This window comes from Heterodontus francisci, chromosome 18, assembly GCF_036365525.1.
Source record: "Heterodontus francisci isolate sHetFra1 chromosome 18, sHetFra1.hap1, whole genome shotgun sequence".
Lineage (NCBI taxonomy): Eukaryota > Metazoa > Chordata > Chondrichthyes > Heterodontiformes > Heterodontidae > Heterodontus > Heterodontus francisci.
Window position 1 is genome coordinate 70807460 of NC_090388.1, and position 18500 is coordinate 70825959.

The window sequence follows — 18500 nt, forward strand, 5'->3', positions numbered from 1 at the left end:
CTCACAGCTGAGGCCAATGTTTTGAACATCATTTTGATTCATTTTGAAGTGCGCTACATTGCTGCTGATTGTTAAGTGCTGCTTTTTGAGGGGTGCGGAGGGAGGGTATTTTTAACAAGCTGCATTATCACTCTGGATTTCCAGAAGCATTGAATGTCAATCCTGTCAGCAGTGAAGCTGTCAATCAAGCTCACAGAACACAATCATTTAGATAATGTCACTCTCGCTGATTCAGACTTTCCTGGTTTCAGTTACGGGCAGACTGAATGCTGTCTAACAATATTAAAGCTGAAGAAAGGATTCTACATTGTCAGGAGTTCAAAAAACTATAATGTTCCGAATGTGAAGGTGTAATAGGATGATTTCACAGTGAAATCTCAGGATTAGCAACAATTCATCTGGGCGCTCCTCCTTGCTAGATCACTTTTCACAATTTCATAAGGTGTTGGTTCAATTGACACAGGAGTTCTCTATCCTTTTTCTCATTCTTTCAATCTTTGTAGCCAGAAAGGATTTGTTTCAGGAGGAGGAGAAATCAAGTGAGTGCTATAGCTTTCTCTCCAGAGGTCGGAGGAAGTGGGCTGGGGGTGGGGGGAGGGGCCACGGGGTAGTGCAGCTAAAGGGTATTTTTCCAACTGCCCTGAATTCACTGCACCGCTTCATTCATTGTATCCCAGTGGAGAACCTGCCAGTTCACATGTCCTTGAGTTGGAGGCTCTGGTACCAGGAAAGTTATTTCCTTTCCACCCTTCACCGCTGAGGTAGATGAATTTCAAGAATGTTGGCACTAGCCATTTGCAATGAGAACACAAGTAGCATTCTCTTTACAATTCTCCCTCCCACGTGCCCACACTAAAGTCGCCTAATTATTGTCATCATAAGAATTAAGATATTGAGATTGATTCCTGACTAAAAGGAAAACAAACAGAAAAACAATGCCGGAGCCAAAATATGAGCAGGCGTTGGATTGGATTTCACACTGGCACAAATCTCACAGGCCTTCCTTGTCAATGTAACAAAGCTGGAATTGTACTTGCAACCCATGGACCACGAGGAAGTTTTCTGTGTTGCAGTGTGCAATCTGTATTAATTGCTCCTGCCCTTGACTCACATGCACAGAACAAGACCGTGGCTGTGTGTTTTTTTTCAAAAAATAGTAAAATGCAGCAATTATTTTCATGAAATCTGATCATTAATAGCATTTATAAAAGAAAAAGAGACTTAAAGGGTGATTGAAAAAATGTTATTTATGTCTCTTTTGAAATCCTCACTACATTAATGTCCTTTGGGCATTTGGCATAGACTGAGTTTAGCAATATAAAGTGGAAAGGAATATCTCTCAGTATTACCCTCCGCCTGCATTAACCCTTGAGGAAGCGTGACAGTATCTTTTGTTTTTTTATTCATTAATGGGATGTGTGCTTTGTTAGCAAGGCTAGTATTTATTGCCCAGTCGTAATTACCCATGAGATGGTGTTGGTGAACAACCTTCTTGAACTGCTGCAGTCCACATGGTGAAGGTACTCCCACAGGACAGAGTACCAGGATTTTGATCCAGCAACGATGAAGGAACGCTGAGATATTTCGAAGTCAGAATGGTGTGTAGGTGGCAGTGTTCTCATGCACTTGCTGCCCGTATCCATCAGGTAGTAGCTGTTGTACTTTTGGGAGGTGCTGTTGAGGAAGCTTTGGGAAGTAGCCAATCAAGCAGGCTACTTTGTCCTGGATGGTGTCAACTTTCTTGAGCAGGGTTGTCCAACATATGGTCTGTGCGCCAGCAATACGGCCCACCAAAGGCTTCCATCCGGTCCGCGGATGTACACTGTACCAGGCCATTCCTCATCCTCACTAGGAGTCTGTGACTGGAGTTGAGAAATTGCCCTTTGTCAGACTGGCTTTTAAAAAAGGTTGTTAGTCAGTTTCACAGCTGACAGGTGCTGACATCAGGAACAGTGATTTCCCAACTTCGGACAGATTTGGGGTCTTCCGCCGCATTCCAATTTTTTTTAAAGGCCACTGGAAAACCCCAAATCTATCTGTAAGATGGGCAGAGCAGTGGTAAATGGAATTTAATCCTGAGAAGTCTGAGGTGATGCAATTTGGGAGGACTAACAAGGCAAGGGAATATACAATGTATGGTAGGACCCTAGGAAGTACAGAGGTCAGAGGAACCTTGGTATACTTGTCTATAGATCACTGAAGGCAGCAGAACAGGTAGATAAGGTGGTTAGGAAGGCATATGGGATACTTGCCTTTGTAGCCGAGACATAGAATATAAGAGCAGGGAGGTTATGATGGAGCTGTATAAAATGCTAGTTAGGCCACAGCTGAAGTACTGTGTATAATTCTGAGCACCACACTATAGGAAATATGTGATTGCACTGGAGAGGGTGCAGAGGAGATTTACCAGGATGTTGCTTGGACTGGAGTGAAGAGAGACTGAAAAGGCTAGGGTTGTTTTCCTTAGAGCAGAGAAGGCTGAGGGGGGACATGATTGAGGTATACAAAATTATGAGGGGCATTGATAGATTAGGTAGGAAGAAACTTTTTAATAACCAGGGGACATTGATTTAAGGTAAAGGGCAGGAGGTTTAGAGGGGATTTGAGGAAAAAAATTTCACCCAGAGGGTGGTTGGAATCTGGAACGCACTGCCTGAAGGGGTGGTAGAGGCAGGAACCCTCACAACATTTAAGAAGTATTTAGATGAGCACTTGAAACACCAAGGCTACGGGCCAAATGCTAGAAAATGAGATTAGAATAGGTAGGTGCTTGATGGCCGGCACAGACACGATGGGCCGAAGCGCCTGTTTCTGTGCTGTATGACTCTGTGACTCTATGAGCTGTCAGCTGTGAAACTGACTGCGATCTTTAAAAAAAAACTGATCAACCATCTGCAGAGCGTTCCTACTCTCTTCAACTGTCAGAGAGAGAGAGGGATAGAGAGAGAGAGAGAGGGACAGAGCGAGAGAGAGAGAGGAACAGAGATAGAGAGGACAGAGAAAGAGAGAAAGGGAGCAGAGACAGAGAGAAAGGGGGACAGAGAGTGAGAGAGATAGAGGGTGCAGAGAGAGAGAAAGGGGGACAAAGAGTGAGAGAGGGGGAGATAGAGTGAACAGGGATAGACTGAGAGACGGGGGGGACTGAGAGAGTGGGGCGAACAGAGAGAGAGGAAACAGAGAAAGAGGGGGGACCAAAAGAGAGCCAGGATAGAGAGAGAGAGACGGGGGAACAGAGAGTGTGGGGGAACAGAGAGAAAGGGGAACAGAGAGAGAGAGAGAGACGAACAGAGAGAGAAAGGGGGGGACAGAGATGGGGGGCACAGAAAGTGAGGACAACACAGGGATGGGGGTCACACAGAGAGGGAGGAATGCAGGGAGAGAGAGAGACAGAGAGAGTGATCAAGATCACTCCTGACAGAATAACATCTATCCTGAATATTCAGCATTGCTACATCAAGTGTGCAGGCAAACACTGACTACTTGTGCAAGCAAAGAAGTGCCAGGTATCTCACTAAATCAGTGTCCAACATAATGAAGAGAAAGTAAGTCAATAAATTAGTCTTCTCATTTAAAGCTTCTTCACAAAAATGAACATTGTTGTTGGTTTGATTAATAGTAAGATACATTTTTAATGCTTTTATCATTCCGAAATTGTCTCACCGACCCCCTATGTAAGATAAAAATTGTAATGTGTCCCCCCATGCGAAAAGGTTAGACAACCCTGTTCTTAAGTTTTATTAGAGTTGCACTCATCCAGGCAAATGGGGAGTGTATTCCATCACAGTCCTGACTTGCACTTTGTAGATAGTGGAAAGGATTTGGGAGGCCCCTCATAGAATCATATACGGCATAGAAGGAGGCCATTCGGCCCATTGAGTCCATGTGAGCTCTCTGCAACAATCAATCCAGTCAGTCTGACTCCCCTGTTCGATCCCCATATCCTGCAGGTTTACTTCCTTCAAGTGCCCATCCAATTTCCTTTTGAAATCATTGATTGTCTCTGTTTCCACCACCCTTGTGGGCAGCGAGTTCTAGGTCATTAACACTCGCTGCGTAAAAAGTTCTTCCCCACATTCCCTCTGCATCTCTTGCCCAAAACCTTCAATCTGTGTCCCCTAATCCATGTATCATCAGTTAATGGGAACAGTTTTTCCTTGTCTACCATTTCTAAGCCTGTCATAATCTTGTACACCTCTATCAAATCTCCCCTCAATCTCCTTTGCTTCAGGGAAAATAACTCTAGCTTTTTCAACCTCACCTCGTAACTGAAATTCCCCCATCCCTGGAGCTCACTGCAGAACACGCAACCTCTGCCTTGTTTTTGTAGCCACAGAATTATATGGCTGGTTGGAGGCCTGTTCAGGTCGGGGAAAAAGAACCAGACCTGAAGCCGACTGAACCACAGCGGACCCAAGCCCGACCTGGCCCGAGTCCCAACGATTTTGCCCCGAGCCCTACCCAACCTGAATCCACCCCGACTTGACCTGACCCGAGCCCGACCCGACCATTCCTTCAGAGAAAGAGATGAAGACAGAGATGGAAAGAGGGGGGTAGGACAAGGAGACAAAGAGAGAGGGGAGAGAGAGAGAGAGAGGGGGGAGACAGAGAGAGAGAGATGGGGACAGAAAGAGAGGGGAGTAAGACAGGGAGACAGAGTGAGAGAAGGGGGGACAGAGAGATAGTGAGGGGACAGAGAGAGAAAGGGAGACAAAGATGGGGACAGAGAGAGAGAGGGGGGACATAGAGAGGGAGGACACAGAGAGGGGGGGACCTGCACAGAGGGGGAAATGTCACAGAGAGGGGGGATGACATTTTTTGGGGACAACACAGAGAGAAGGGAATGTAATAGAGAGGGGAGGGAACAATACAGAGGGGGAGAGACAGAGAGAAAGAGAGGAGGGAGAGGAAGAGAGTGCGATCAAGATCATTCCTAGCATACGAACATATGAACAAGGAACAGGAGTAGGCCACTCGGCCCCTCGAACCTGCTCCACCAAATTCCCGCCTACCCCCAATAACCTTTCACCACCTTGCTTATCTATCTACCCCCGTCTTAAAAATATTTAAAGACTCTGCTTCCTTCGCCTTTTGAGGAAGAGAGTTCCAAAGACTCACGACCCTCTGATAGAGAATATTTCTCTTCATCTCTATCTTAAATGGGCGATGCCTTATTTTTAAACAGTGACCCCTAGCTCTAGATTCTCCCACAAGGGGAAACATCCTTTCCACATCCACCCTGTCAAGATCCCTCAGGATCTTTTATGTTTCAATCAAGTCGCCTCTTACTCTTCTAAACTCCAGCGTATACAAGCCTGACATATGGACATCTATCCAGAAAACTCTGAATCGCTATAAGAAGTATGAGGGCAGATATTGACTACTTGTGCAGGCAAAAAAAAGCCAGGTATTTCACTAAATCAGCGTCCAACATAGTGATGAGAAAGAAAATAAGTCAATAAATCAGTCTTCTCAGTTAAAGCTTCTTCACAAAAATGCACCTTTGTTGTTGTTTTGGTTAATAGATAAATTTTTAATGCCTTTATCTTTGTGAAATTGTCTCATTGGCCCCCTAGGTAAGACAAAAATTGTAATGTGACCTCCACATGAAAAGGCTGGACACCCCTGCTCCAAGCCTTTAACCTTGGGTTTTAAAATAAACTAGCAGCTAGGTTATTTTAAAACACAAGTATTAAACTTGCGTTATGTAAACTCATTTCCCCTGATTCCCATTGAGTCCAGTTTTGCTAGGGTTCCTTGACACTATACTCGGTCAAATGCTGCCTTGCTGTCAAGGGCAGTCACTCTCACCTCACCTCTGGAGTTAAGCTCTTTTGTCCATGTTTGGATAAAGGCTGTAATGAGGTCAGGAGCTGAGTGGCCCTGGCAGAACCCAAACTGAGCATCACTGAGCAGTTATGGCTGAGCAAGTGCCGCTTGATAGCACTGTTGACAACCCCTTCCATTACTTTGCTGATGATCGAGAGTAGGCTAATGGGGCGGTAGTTGGCCGGGTTGGATTTGCCCTGCCTTTTGTCTACAGCACATACCTGGGCAATTTTCCACATTGCCGGGTAGATGCCAGTGTTGTAGCTGTACTGGAACAGCTCGGCTAGCGGCGCGGCTAGCTCTGGAGAACAGGTCTTCAGTACTATTGCCGGAATGTTGTCAGGCCCATTGCTTTTACAGTATCCAGTGCCTTCGGGCGTTTCTTGATATTGTGTGGAGTGAATCGGATTGGCTGAAGACTGGCATCTGGGATGCTGGGGACCTCAGGAGGAGGTCGAGTTGGATTATCCACTCGGAATTTCTGGCTGAAGATGGATGCAAATGCTTCAGCCTTGCCTTTTGCATTGGTGGTTGGGCTCCCCTATTGTTGAGGATGGGGAAATTTGTGGAGCCTCCTCCTCCTGTTAGTTGTTTAATTGTTCATCACCACTCATGATTAGTTGTGGCAGGTTTGCAGAGCTTAGATCTGATCCGTTGGTTGTGGGATTGCTCAGTCCTGTCTTTCACATGTTGCCTCCGATGTTTGGCATGCAAGTAGTCCTGGACTGTAGCTTCACCAGGTTGACACCTCATTTTGAGGTATGTCTGGTGCTGCTCCTGGTACCCCTCCTGCACTCTTCATTGAACCAGGGTTGGTCCCCTGGCTTGATGGTAATGGTAGAGTGGGGGATATGCCGCGCCATGAGGTTACAGATTGTGGTTTAATACAATTCTGCTGTTGCTGATGGCCAACAGCATCTCATGGATGCCCAGTTTTGAGTTGCTAGATCTGTTTGAAATCTATCGCATTTAGCATGGTGGCAGTGCCACAACACGATGGTGGATATTCTCAATGTGTAGACGGGACTTGGTCTCCACAAGGATTGTGTGGTGGCCTCTCCTACCAATACTGTCATGGACTGATGCATCTGTGACAGGTAGATTGGTGAGGACAAGGTCATGTAGGTTTTTCCCTCAGCACCTGCCGCAGACCCAGTCCAGCAGTTATGTCCTTTAGGACTCGGCCAGCTCAGTCAGTAGTGGTACTACCAAGCCATTCTTGGTGATGGACATTCTGTGCCCTTGCTACCCTTCGTGCTTCTTCCAATTGGTGTTCAGCATGATTCATCAGCTGGGGGAGGGGGGGGTTGGTGTGGGGGTGGTCAGTCGGCAATAATCAGCAGGAGGTTTCCTTGCCCATATTTGAGGGCGACTCCCTCCCAACTGTATACCACAGTGCCACCATCCAGGGATGGTGATGGTGGTGTCAGGGGCATTGTCTGTAAGGTATGATTCACTTGACTAGTTTGTGGGACTATTTTGGCACAAGCCTCCCTATGTTAGTAAGGAGGACTTTGCAAGGTCGACAGGGCTGGGTTTGCCATTGTCCTTTCCAGTGCCTAAGCCGACGCCAGGTGGTCCGTCCAGTTTCATTCCTTTTCTTAGACTTCGTAGCGGTTTGGTACAACTGAGGACATTTAAAAGTCAACCACATTGTTGTGGGTCTAGAGTCACATGTAGGCCAGACAAGGTAAAGACAGCAGATTTCCTTTCCTAAAGGACATTAGTGAACCAAATGGGTTTTAACAACAATGGCTGCATAGTCACCATTAGACTAGCTTTTAATTACAGATTTTTTTATCAATCAAATTCTACCATCTGCTGCAGTGGGATTCAAACCCATGTCCCCCAGAGCATTAGTCTAGGTCCAGCACGGCGACATTACCACGACACCACTGCCTCCCCTTCGTTATCCTCAGCTCCCTGAGTGGAACATATAGCCACAACCTTCTGACTCAGGGAAAGGAGTGCTACCACTGACACCTTTTATCCTTCTCAAGTTTAAGCAGTGCAACAGCTATGAGGGTCAAGGGGGAACTGTATTTCCTACTATTGTTTTATGCCGCACTCTTCCCCTAGCTCCAAATACAAGAATTGTATCAGCTGTTCGACATGGTCTTGCAAGTCTCTTTGTTTAAAATAGTAAAGTTGCAGTTTGTTTTGTGCACCCTAGGACCACATTCCCCAGTTTCCATTCTCAGGTACAGAGCAGTAATTTTCTTGTTGCATTAATCCCAGCAGAATCCCACAGGAAAAGTGTTGGGCACTAGGCCAGAATGGGCACATTCAGTGCAGCAGGCCTTGAGCAGGGCCAAAGAATGCATACATTCCATTTTATTTTTTAAAAACACAAAAATTAAAAATGACTATTCTTGCTGGGCATTTGTTCAATTTTTTTGTTATAAATTATTGGTTGTAGGATTGCCATCTTTAGCAATCAATGGGGTGGACGCTGTGTTTAAAATCTAGTGCTTTTATGAGGAGCATCACTTTACATGTGAGGTATAATTCTACAATCCCATGCCCTCAGCACGGAGCCAGACTTGTGAGAACACGGGCCCATGATCTCTGATGTGCCCGCTGGGAACACGACTAGAAAATTAGTTATAAAATCTGGACTGCCCATGAAGGTTTAGGTATGTCAAAAGCCATGGATTTTGTAAGTCATCGGAATGCGCAGGTAGAACCAGCAGGTCTGAATGTCTCCTCAGTAACGGACCTCACAGAAGGAAGCCCATCTAGGAGGTGGCTTTTCTACTTTTCACCCCCCCAAAAACCTGAAAGACATCTAAGTCCCATGTAAGCAGCCATCACAGCTGTTTGGAGAATGGTACATTTCATTCCAATTGTTGCTTATTTTTGACCCGTACTGCCATTGCTGGTACAGAGATGAAAAATTAATAGGCTGGGAGCTTGAGAGAAAAGGGAAGACGGACACTGCGACATGGGAAACTAGGATCCTGAATTTGGAAGTCTATGGCCCCAAAATCAATTCCAGCCATAAGCCGGGTGGGCATCTGCAGGAATTCCCATGCACACCCTGCGACTTACATAGAGGTGCAATGAAATGCTTGATCCACTCATCCTATCAGCAGTGATAGAACATGCCCATTTCCAACAGCAAACTGCTTTTCATTCCTGCTGTGTCAAAAATGACCTATTTTGGACATACCATTTGATTAATATTTACCATTTGCCACCAACTTCAGACATTGGATTGGATGCGCTATAATTTTCTTTTTTAAATGGCTTCCTATGCTAGCATTCACCAATGAGATCGTCTAGGATTCTGGATTGATTTAGACACAAAGAACATCTCAGATTGCCATACAAAAAATCAAATTCTCTTTTGATGTTTGGAGTTCTCAGCCACTATTCCACGATTGTCCCTGATAAATTTTCCTGATCTCTGGATCTCTCTTAACAAATGCTCCAGATTTTCAAGTCTTATGCTTTAGATTTCAGCTAATGAAGAATTCCACAGGTTTCATATCAGACAATCAATGGTTTCCAAACTTTTCTGTGTGGGTGACCCTGGCAAATTTTGGTACATTCCCAGACACTTCCTGCAAGTACATGCAGTACAGCATACTCCTGGGACCCCTGAAAATACTAACTCACTAATACTAATTCTCAGGCATCGCTGCAAATATTTATACATGCCAAGGCCTCCTATACATTCCCAGTGACCTCTACTTATGACTCATTGCAAATGCTGATATGCTCCTAGGGGCCCCCTGGAAATACTAACAATAACATCCACCCTGCCCCCCCTCCCCCACACATTGCCAAATACTGACACACCCATCATACCTCTCTCCCCCACACAGACACACATTGCAAATATTGAAGCATTTCAGGGCAGCCCCATATCCTAGAGATGCTGTCAGCCTCCAGGTGACAAGTCGTTGAACAGTCTACAACTGCTAAACTGTCAGCTTTGTTTCCTGTTGGAAAACAGTGCTGACATTGCATGGCACAGCCACAGGAATAATATCTAATAGGTCAACAAATGTCGCAAAATAAAGAATTTTTGCAACTCTTTCATGGTCCCTTGGCCTTATATGAACAGCAAACTGATGATGTCATTAAACCCCTTGCACTAGATAAATAATGAACCAGACAATCAGGTGATTTCAAGACTTTGCTCACATAACTGAGCCCAGTGCCCCACCCTCTTCTCCAAGGAAGGACATATCTCACAGGAAGCATGCAAGGGGTGGTGGTGATGGAAAAAAAATGTTTTTGAATTACAAATATTTTTCTAAACAATAATTTGAAGACAAAGATGCAAAACTGAGAGAGAGGAGGAGAAATGGAAAAAGAAGTTTTTGTTAAATGGCAAATATGATTCTCATGACTAAATCTCCTTTCAGCAATGTAGGCCTTTCAGGGGAGTAGTATTACAGGGGCATTTGTGCTTGAAGCTGTGAAACATTAGAAGGGTTTGTGTTCTGTACCTATCCATTTGTTGACCAGAAGAGCAGAGGTAGAAGCAAATGATTAATGGTTTCTGCAAGCACCAACTGTGAACCATACAGCACAACAGGAAGGTGACATAAGGAAACTCTGAACCACCTTTTTTTTGCTCGTGCCTTCAGGAGCTCTATCACCTGTTTTACATTCAGTGCAGATAGGCCCTCCTCAGATTGGAACAATAAATTACCTTTGTGCGTCAAAGGTCTTACATTGATAGCTGCTGTCTGCAATCCATCAGATATCCCGAAGAATGGTATTTTAGTCCTTGTCCACTCTATAGTTGGAATAAAGGAATACTCTGGAGGTATTTACTTCTGGCAGTTGACAGTTGTCAGCAATACTTTCATCAGTGGCATTGCATGAATGTCAAAACGGCTCTTATTTGTCAACTGCAGTCCATCAGGATCTTTAGAAAATCTTGATTGCTTCTTGGCTCATCATTTAGAACACCTGCTCTTTTTGATTAGTAATTTCAACCCTTGAAAAGGACTGCCGGAAACACTGTAATCAATGCAGAATGGCTGTAATTTCTCATGTCTCCTGCCTTTACAGCTGTACACAACTATGTATTTACTCGGCCCTGCCAAATGGCCCCAGTGTAATGTACAAGATCCAGTATGTGACCTGCATGCAGGCCTTACGTTAATTCCTTTCCTCTGCTGTTCAATATCCAGCCACTGAAAATGTCAAACATCGGGTCAGGCAAGAAAAGAAAACTGAGGCTTTTTATAACTGTCCACAAGGGAACATGATAGTTCTCTTCCAATATTGAAACATTATTTACAATCTTGCTTAAATTAAGTAACTGTGGTCTGAATATCACACAAGTGGTTGCATGTGACCTTCCAAGCGATGTCTTCCTTTAAAGCTCGTATTAGAGGGGCCCCTTTCAAGGGATATTTTATGTTTAAACTGGCAGCAGGGCTTTGTAAAGTTTGGGGATTTCTTTTACGACAGTGCTTGCAACAAAACTTGAACAATTGGCAAATTTTGCAACAAGAATTAAGATTTGGAAATGTGGAACAAATAGCCACCTTTAAACAGTTCTTATCTGCAGCCTAGCGTATTTCTAACAAGGTCATAGGCCTAATCCTAAACTGCCCTGTTCAAAATGTGTGCCTATTAACTGTGACAGGCTATCTCACCGTCAGAGGTGAGGTGTCAAATTAACCAGATGGGGGAGTTCATATTAGATTTAAAGGGCTGCCTGACTACAGGAAATTAAAACAAAAACAAATTGTACCACTCACGTATAATTATATCATCAATCTGTGCTCCAAAGGTAACCATACAAACCAGAAAGGTGAGCAAAGTGTCAATGATCTGCTCGTTTAAGCTCGACCCATAGAAAGGCTTAAGTGACTTCTTGCAAGTACCGGCTTATTTGGCACAAACCACAACTCCCCCTGGGACAGCTGGCAAAGGCCTCACAAATTCTCATCTCTGACACTCAAGTCACAACCTTAACAAATGAAAGGATCTGATAAACATTTTTTATCCTACCATCTAAAAAAGGTAGAATACATTATTCAGAATCGTTAAACCAGCCTCCCTGAAACATTTGGCTCACAGTCTCCTTATTTAACTTTGTTAGGCAGTTGGGAGGGGCAAAAATCTGCAGTAGTATACCCCCACCCCCACCCCCAAGCAGAGTATTATAGAAAGAGCCTAATCAGTTTTTAATTCAAAACTGGTCTTTTAAGCTTTCTGTTAACTTCTTGAACCTGAGCAAATTGTATACTGGATAGTGAGGGATAATTGGACCAAGATATGCAGATGGAAATCAGTCCCCATTTTAAAGACTTACAATGAGTCTTTATTTCTTATATTTCAATTATGAATTCATGGGGGCGGAGGAATTGGATAAGGTCCGAAAATGGACACAGTGAGTGCGATATACAATTAACCCGCGCCTGTTCCTTCCAATACAGTCAGCATGTAAACTTTGTGCTGCCTGCTCATTTACATGTTTGCAGCATGCAATCAGCGCTGAGTGTGCTGGCAAGTGATTGCACATCTGAATAGGGGGCCCAAAATCATGACAGGTTAGCATGAGTTCAAGCTAGCCTGCACTATTTAAAGCCAGCCTGCACCTCTTAAAGGGGAGATACATTTTGGCTGGAGCAAATGCTGGGATCCATTGCACAAGTGACTTAGACCTGGGAAAGACACAGGACTGGCACTACATGACAGAGAGCGGGCTCCCAGGTTCTCTGACGCACCACTGGAGGTCTTGGTGCATCAGGTCGACAGGAGGAGAGGTCCTCTATCCACATGGGGCCAGGATGCCCTCAAGACAAACTCTGAGAAAGCAATACAAACAGTTAGCTGCACAGGTCAATGCCAGCAGTGTAACCCCGAGGACCTGGATGCAGTACTGAAGGAAGGTCAATGACCTCATACAAGTGGTCATGGTTAGTGAATGCATCTTCAAAAGTCACATCCGACTAACTGAACCAGTAGCCTCATACACTTCTCAATGCACACTACCAACACTCTCCATTAATCACAATTCATCTCTTATATTCATAGCTTCACCTCACCCTCACACACTTAGATGCAAACCTCACACCCATATCTCACACCTTGCACACGCTGCCAGCTATTCAACCATGACAAGCACATCATCCAAACACATTGCACCACACTCATTGATATTTATCTCTCTCTTGCAGGGCAAGGTAACACACAAACAAAGACAACATCAGATAACAGGTGGGGGACAGTCACGATTGCATGCCCTCACCCAAATGGCCTTGAATGAGGCCCTGGTCAATGGCTGAAAGGATTGAAGAAGATGATATACTCCTACCTAATCCTCCTTCTCATATCCCACTTACCGATGATTTGCAAGCTACACATGGGGTAAGCATCCACTCTTGCTTTCTCCCCTCCCCTCACTGAACCCTACCCTTGTGCTTTTCTTTTTTCAGATACCCAAGAACTTCCACCTGGCCAGGCTGTGGTCCAGCAGCATGAAGTCAAAGAGGCTGATAATGATGAAACGCTGTCACTCGATCCCACTCTCACAGCCACAAGCTCAGATACTGGCACTAGGCGTACTTTAGAGGGTAGCATAGAGGCAGGATGTGCATAGAGGCAGGATGAGTCACTGGGTATGAGTGGTCTACAGCCAGGGCAGGGGGAAAAGGATAGCACAGATGCCAGCGCACTGGCGGGTGGGAGATCGCACACAAGTTCTGCTGCAGGCAGACTCAGATGAGGACATCGATGGGGCGGCATGCAGGAAAGGCCTGATGGGTAGGCAAACAGAAATGCTTGGTGCATTTGCAGGACTGCCGGAAAGCCTATGGTTACTGTCAAGGAGTATGGAGGAGTCTGGCACCAACTTGGCACAGGGCATTGCACAGAGCTTGCATTCTAACCATTCCAGCGTGGAAGTGGTAGTCAACTCCGTGAGCCTACTTGCGGACCCAACCATGATTCAGCGGTTGATGGCGGATGTCTCAGCTTCCATTGCAGCACATGCAGAAGACACCCTTAAGCCAAACTTTTGTTCTAGCATGCCAGAGGCTGTTCACCTGCTGCAGATATAGGTCCGGCTGCAGTGGAAGCTCTGACTGAAGCCACGCAATCACAGTTTGCTGCCTTGCAAGCTCAGAGTACTGCCATTGTAGCTGCGGATATCAGTGCTCAAAGCGACTTGCAGAATCTAACAGCAACCTATAACCTGTCCTCCAACATATTGCTTGGATTGCTGAGGTGCCACCCCATGCGAGTGACAGTGGCTCTGTGGAGCAAGAACTTGCTGTCTCCTCTCACAATGACATCATTCATCCTCCTACCACTGCCATTCTACCAGTGCCCTTGCTGTTACCTGTCAGCCAGCCAGCCCAGACTGCTGCTGCCCATGCCAAGGTGCAGCAGTCCGAAGCCAGGCCTTCTCGGGCCAGGGCTGCTCAAGGTCATCCTGCAAGGCCATTTGCAGTCGCACCCACTCAAAGATAGCAGTCTTCAACCAGCTATGCTGCAGCCACTGGGGATAGCGCTGCATAGGAGTACTAGGCCAGGCAAAAGCACATGGAAGACAGGCACTACGGGAATGCACAAAGGGTGATTGGTTGAATTTTGTATGGAACATTGGATGGTTTGTTTGATAAAGTTGGAATGTTTGTTTTGTAGTGCCTTTTATTTCAGCATTGTAACTAAGAGGACGCTGTGATGGTCAGAGGAAAGGTAAGGTGTGGGACTGTTGTTAAATGAGAAATTTGGGTTGTGTTCACTGGTACCGCAGTGGAATGAGCCAATCCAATACAGCTCAGCCAGCAAGCGGATGTAAAAACAGAAAATGCTGGAAATACTCAGCAGGTCAGCCAGCATCTGTGAAGAGAGAAACAGAGTTAACGTTTCATGGAACCATAGAAAAGTTCTGGCATAGAAAGAGGCCATTCAGCCCATCGTGTCTGTGCTGGCTAAAAGAACTAGCCACTCAATCTAATCCCACTTTCCAGCACTTGGTCCATAGCCTTGCAGGTTACAGCACTTCAGGTGCATGTCCAGGTACTTTTTAAATGAGTTAAGGGTTTCTGCCTCCACCACTGATCTGGGCAGTGAATTCCAGACACCCCCCCCACCCCCCCCCACCCCCCCAACACTCTGGGTGAAAAAGTTTTTCCTCATGTCCCCTCTAATCCTTCTACCAATCACCTTAAATCTGTGCCCCCTCATAACTGACCTCTCTGCTAGGGGAAACAGGGCCTTCCTGTCTCCTCTATCTAGGCCCAACATAATTTTTCACCCCTCAATTAAGTCACCCCCAGCCTCTTCTGTTCCAAGGAAAACAACCCTAGCCTATCCAATCTTTCCTCATTGCTGCAACTTTCAAGCCCTGGTAACATTTTTGTAAATCTCTTCTGTACTCTCTCCAGAGCAATTATGTCCTTCCGATAACATGGTGAACAGAACTGTACGCAATACTCCAGCTGTGGCCTAACCAGTGTTTTATACAGTTCCAGCATTACAACACTGCTTTTGTATTCTATATCTCAGCTAATAAAAGAAAGTATTCCATATACCTTCTTCACCACTTTATCTACCTGTCCCACCACCTTCAGAGACCTGCTGGCATGCACTCCAAGGTCGCTCACTTCGTCTATCCCTCTCAACATCCTCCTGTTTATTGTGTATTCCCTCACTTTGTTTGCCTTTCCCAAACCTCACACTTCTCCAGATTGAATTCCATTTGCCACTTTTCTGCTCACTCAACCAAATTATTGATATCATTCTGTAGTCTACAGCTATCCTCTTCACTATAAACTACACGGCCAATTTTTGTGTCATCTGCAATTTTCCCAATCATGCCTCCAACATTTAAGTCCATATCATTAACATATACCACAAACAGCAAGGGACCCAACACTGAACCCTGTGGAACACCAATGGAAACCTCTTTCCATTCGCAAAAATATCCACCGACCATTACCCATTGTTTCCTGTCACTGAGCCAATGTCGATGACTTTTTATCAGAACTGGGAAAAGTTAGAAATGTAATAGGATTTAAGCAAGTGAAAGGGGGAGGGGGTGGAAAAAGAACAAAAGGGAAAGTCTGTAATAGGATGGAAGGTGGGAGTGATTAACTGATAATAGAGTTGGTGGTGCAGGACCAAAAGGAGTGATAATGGGACAAGTAAAGAAACAAAAGATGTGTCTAGAGGAGGTATGAATGGCAGAATGATGAACAGCTGCCATCTGAAATCAAGAGAAAAACAAGAGTAAAACTGAAAACTGCAAAGAAAGAGGAAACAAAATGGGGACAGAGATTACAGTCTGAAATTGTTGAACTCAATGTTGAGTCTGGAAGGCTGTAGAATGCCTAATCAAAAGATTAGGTGCTGTTCCTCAAGCTTTTCTCTCAGATGTGATTTCTGTTTGTTTCTTTTACCTTGTTCATCTTCATTGCTTTCTATTTCCCTTCTCGTGTTTGATCAGGTATCTACCAAAACTCACTTTAACATTCTTCCTCAGCAACTGTGTCCGACTCCAACATTCCACATGGATTCTAACTGAGATTCCACCCTTCATGTTTTGGATCCACATGTGATTACAGGTATCTGCTAGACATTCTGCATTCCTTGAACCGCTGTTCTCACCTCACCCTGAGGCAAGTGCACAGTGAGGAGTGCTCCATCAGTGAAACTGACAGGCTGGGAAGCCTTTGATCAGTGAAAGTGAAGATCTACAGCCTTGGCCAGGTGAGAGGCTGCTGCTCACAGCTCTCCTTCTTAGAGAGTGCTTTCAGTCATAAACAGGTGATGGACAACTTTTGAAAGGGGAGAGGAGGGGAAGATGAATTTGGTGGTGGCATCATGGCTGGAAATGGTGGAGGATGATCCGTTGAATATGGAGACTAGTGGGGTGGGAGGTGAGGATAAAGGGAATCCTATCATGGTTCCTAGAAGGGGAAGGGGTGAGAGCAGAAGTGTGGGAAATGGGTGTGTTGTTCTGAGGAGTGCTGTGCAGGAGAATGCTGGGATAGTCAGAGTGTGGGGCTTGGCACTGAAAGTGCTATGTCACTCATCTTAATCCCCCTTCTGAGGTCCTGGATTCTCTTGGGGCACTGTAAAGTAAAACAAAATAATAATGAAAAAGCCAGTCTTGCTCTGAAATTGTTGAACTCAATGTTGAGTCCGGAAGGCTGTAGACTTTTTTTAAATTTAATTTAATTTTTTAACCATGTGCCTGCCTTAAACTTGTTTTTTCATATTTGTGAATTTGGACAGAGCTATTCATTATTTTGCCATTAACACTCTCTCTGGACTAATGCTTTGTCTTTTACCACAAGCATTAACACTCCCTTTGCCTTTGTCCTATGACATCTTTGTCTTTTAATCTCTCCTGCTCTCTGCCCTATCACACACCTTCCCTTTTGCTCTCTTCCTCCCACCCCCTTCATTTGTTTAAAACCTATAACATTTCTAACCTTTGCCAGTTCTGATGAAAGGTCACAGACCTGAAATGTTACCTCTTCTTCTCTCTCCACAGATGCTACCAGACTTGCTGAGTATTTCCAGAACTTTCTGTTTTTATTTCAGATTTCCAGTATCCGCAGATTTTGCTTTTATTCCGTTAATTAGAAATCCTTCCTTTGACAGATCCAGTGTGTGATCCCGCCCACCCTCCCTGGTTGGATGCAGAACCCAGAAGCGGGATGATGATGCTGTGGCTCAGTTAAGGCAAAAACCATTAGTTGAAAATACCACCTAGAAACTCAAGAAAATCCATTTTGTTAGCAGAGGTTGTGCCTATTGCCAAAGATCTGCATTCGTTTCCAATTTTATTCATCCTGGGCTATAACTGTCGCTGGCAAGGCTCCAGTTGCCCTGAGAAAGTGGTAATACATCTGAGTGAGGAGAAGATAAAAGGTGAATGTCCTTGTCTTAATGATGGAAAACATTACAATTGGTACTGCCTCACAGACAAAATCTCAACCGTATTGAGAGAGAGTGTCAAAAGAGTCAAGAATCTACGAAGTCTACCAAAATGGCAGAACGATAAGTGGCACAGCCACTCCTGTTACCAAGTATTCAGTCTTTGAAAAGTATTTCAGCCAGGCCAGAAAGGAAAAGAAGGGAAGGTCTTTTCTTAGATCTGGAAAGATAATCTGAAACTACAAATCCCCAGAAGCAAAGTAACTTATTGTTAGCAAAACCATAGCAAGAGTTTTAGATGGAAAACCTAATTAGTTGCAGGATCAAGTGGAAATAATGGACCTCAACTGTTTAGTCTCTCCCTGGTGCAATTTTCATCAGAGAACAAATTGTGTGAGAACTCTGTTTCTGATGTTTTAGTCATTCCCGCAGATGTTAGACTTTACTTTGGCCAGAGTAAAAGAACAAAAAGACTATAGCCTAAAATCATGTGCCAAAATATTGATAATTAGTTAGTCCCCACGTATCAACTCTATTCCTTTTTTTGATTAGTCACTAATGATAGTTATGTTCCTTGGGCCCACACAGTGCCATTGTGTAGCTAAACCATAAACCTTGTTGTGCAGCAAAACCTTTTATCAAAGTAACAATGTGGGGCAGCCATTTTTTATAAAAAGACAATTTATATATCTGTTGTCTTGTCACATTTGTTAATTAATTACACATGGGTTAAAAGCATCTCTGTGACTTTAGTCAATGAGGTCTCAAAGCTAAATCATATTCATACCTTGGAAATAAACACAAGA